Here is a 3,596-nt window from a genome sequence, read left to right as displayed (position 1 = left end):
AGCCAGCCCTTTACAGCAATCCCAGCATCTCTGGTTTCAGGTTGCGCTCACAAAAGGTGCGGTTTGGTTCATCCAAAACACTGTACAGTAACATGAGCGTGTGTGTTTTGTGTAATTTTTTCCTCTCTTTCACATTTTGCACATAAAATCACAACTAGCAGAATTTTTTTTGAAAAAAAAATCTTTACCATCAGACTCATCCCACTCCTCTGCTGGATCAATAGTGTTCAGCATCAGCCACAATATCAGTTCAATCGCTTTGATTGTGCTAAAGTTTGGACAGCTTCCATAATCATTACCGCACATGTGCCGCTGTGTGTTTGGAAGCGCTTCACCCAAGCCAGCCTTTGACCCATTGTGATTTCAATCTATTCACTTCACCCAAAGTTTTGACAACTTACTAGTCGCTCTTAACAATGTGTTCAGTGTTATTTGAAATTGTCCCATTTAGTGAGCTTCCTACACATTTAAAAGCGCCCATGACACATATTTCTGAATGGAGATACCTTTTTCAATGCCAAAATTTAAGGTGGCATGCTTCCTTTGTGGAGAGGGCTATCCCATAATGCAATGTGCCAAGCTCAATGGAGGAAAAAAGTTTTAAAGATTTTGCTATAAGCAAAAGACATATTGTTTTTACAAACCCGATTCCAAAAAAGTTGGGACACTGTACAAATTGTGAATAAAAAAGGAATGCAATGATGTGGAAGTTTCAAATTTCAATATTTTATTCAGAATACAACATAGATGACATATCAAATATTTAAACTGAGAAAATGTATCATTTTAAGGGAAAAATAAGTTGATTTTAAATTTCATGGCATCAACACATCTCAAAAAAGTTGGGACAAGGCCATGTTTACCACTGTGTGGCGTCCCCTCTTCTTTTTATAACAGTCTGCAAACGTCTGGGGACTGAGGAGACAAGTTGCTCAAGTTTAGGAATAGGAATGTTGTCCCATTCTTGTCTAATACAGGCTTCTAGTTGCTCAACTGTCTTAGGTCTTCTTTGTCGCATCTTCCTCTTTATGATGCGCCAAATGTTTTCTATGGGTGAAAGATCTGGACTGCAGGCTGGCCATTTCAGTACCCGGATCCTTCTTCTACGCAGCCATGATGTTGTAATTGATGCAGTATGTGGTCTGGCATTGTCATGTTGGAAAATGCAAGGTCTTCCCTGAAAGAGACGACGTCTGGATGGGAGCATATGTTGTTCTAGAACTTGGATATACCTTTCAGCATTGATGGTGCCTTTCCAGATGTGTAAGCTGCCCATGCCACACGCACTCATGCAACCCCATACCATCAGAGATGCAGGCTTCTGAACTGAGCGCTGATAACAACTTGGGTTGTCCTTGTCCTCTTTAGTCCGGATGACATGGCGTCCCAGTTTTCCAAAAAGAACTTCAAATTTGGATTCGTCTGACCACAGAACAGTTTTCCACTTTGCCACAGTCCATTTTAAATGAGCCTTGGCCCAGAGAAAACGCCTGCGCTTCTGGATCATGTTTAGATATGGCTTCTTTTTTGACCTATAGAGTTTTAGCCAGCAATGGCGAATGGCACGGTGGATTGTGTTCACCGACAATGTTTTCTGGAAGTATTCCTGAGCCCATGTTGTGATTTCCATTACAGTAGCATTCCTGTAGGTGATGCAGTGCCGTCTAAGGGCCCGAAGATCACGGGTATCCAGTATGGTTTTCCGGCCTTGACCCTTACGCACAGAGATTGTTCCATATTCTCTGAATCTTTGGATGATATTATGCACTGTAGATGATGATAACTTCAAACTCTTTGCAATTTTTCTCTGAGAAACTCCTTTCTGATATTGCTCCACTATTTTTCGCCGCAGCATTGGGGGAATTGGTGATCCTCTGCCCATCTTGACTTCTGAGAGACACTGCCACTCTGAGAGGTTCTTTTTATACCCAATCATGTTGCCAATTGACCTAATAAGTTGCAAATTGGTCCTCCAGCTGTTCCTTATATGTACATTTAACTTTTCCGGCCTCTTATTGCTACCTGTCCCAACATTTTTGGAATGTGTAGCTCTCATGAAATCCAAAATGAGCCAATATTTGGCCTGACATTTCAAAATGTCTCACTTTCAACATTTGATATGTTATCTATATTCTACTGTGAATAAAATATAAATTTATGAGATTTGTAAATTATTGCATTCCTTTTTTATTCACAATTTGTACAGTGTCCCAACTTTTTTGGAATCAGGTTTGTAAATATAATTATATTTAAAGGGGCTATATGTAAGAATTGTCATGTATTTATGTTATTGTTATTGCTAATGTGTGAACAGCTTGTAACAAAACTTAAAAAATGAGACCTTCCCCGACTTCCTAGTTTCGATATTTTTCCAATTTAAAACTTGACTCTTCTGTAGTTATGTTGTGTACTAAAACTGACGGAAAATGAAAAGTTGCGATTTTCTAGGCCGATATGGCTAGGAACTATACTCTCATTCCGGCGTAATAATCAAGGAACTTTGCTGCCGTACCATGGGTGCAGCAGGCGCAATGATATTACACAGCACCTGAAAACAGGCTAACTTCTGTCAACATAACCAAATTGACCACCTGCTTGCACAGGGAGTGCGCCTTGCAACCATGGAGACATTTGTGAGAGACGATTCAGAAGATATTTACTTTGGTGCAGATCCTGAACCATATCTATTTGAACCGGAATACACTGAAGATGAGCTTTTGGAACGTGAAAGTTAGCCTGTTTTCAGGCGCTGCGTAATATCATTGCGCTTGCTGCACCCATGGTACTGCAGCAAAATTCATTGATTATTACGCCAGAATGAGAGTATAGTTCCTATCCATATCGGCCTAGAAAATCGCAACTTTTCATTTTCCATCGATCTTAGTACACGATGTAACTACAGAAGAGTCAAGTTTTAAATTGGAAAAATATCGAAACTCTTTGGTCATTTTTGAGCGAGATGCTAACGGTCTAATCAGATTCAATGAACTATGCTAAGCTGCAGCTAATAGTGCTACCACCAGACCCGGAGATCGGCTGAATGGATTCAAAAACGGTAAAACTCAACTGTTTAACTCTAGGGGAGTTTGAAAATGAGCCTGTTTTCAAAAATAGTGGTGTGTTCCTTTAGGGTCTTGAATCATGTTCAGTCTCTTGTGTGTTACATGTGCACAAGCAATCAGTCACTGGCTGCAGTTCACTTAACTGCCACTGGTGTCGTTAATAACAAGAGTTTCTGAATTCTACGTATAGCAACTTTAAAATCAATATTCGTATTGAGTCATTTAAATTGAATTAAATTCGATTTTAAATTGAATTTATATATAACTTAATACCAAAGTGTAGTGAGATAAAATATTTTTATAATCTGTTCAAATAATATATTTTTATGCCTAATAGAGTATCCGATAATATAATTCGAGGATATTGAAATAAGAAAAAGAAAGTGTGGCGGTTTATTATTTAATGCAGGTGGACTTCCATATTATTTAATACTGCCAGATGCCATACAAACTGAAATTCTGATCCTATTTGGTCTTCCTACCTTGGAATGTGTACTCCGAAGGCAGCATTTTTAAGTTTTCAGACGCAGCCAG

This window comes from Ctenopharyngodon idella, chromosome 5, assembly GCF_019924925.1.
Source record: "Ctenopharyngodon idella isolate HZGC_01 chromosome 5, HZGC01, whole genome shotgun sequence".
Classification (NCBI taxonomy): Eukaryota; Metazoa; Chordata; class Actinopteri; order Cypriniformes; family Xenocyprididae; genus Ctenopharyngodon; species Ctenopharyngodon idella.
The sequence above is the reverse complement of the archived record's forward strand: the minus strand, read 5'-3'. Positions refer to the sequence as shown.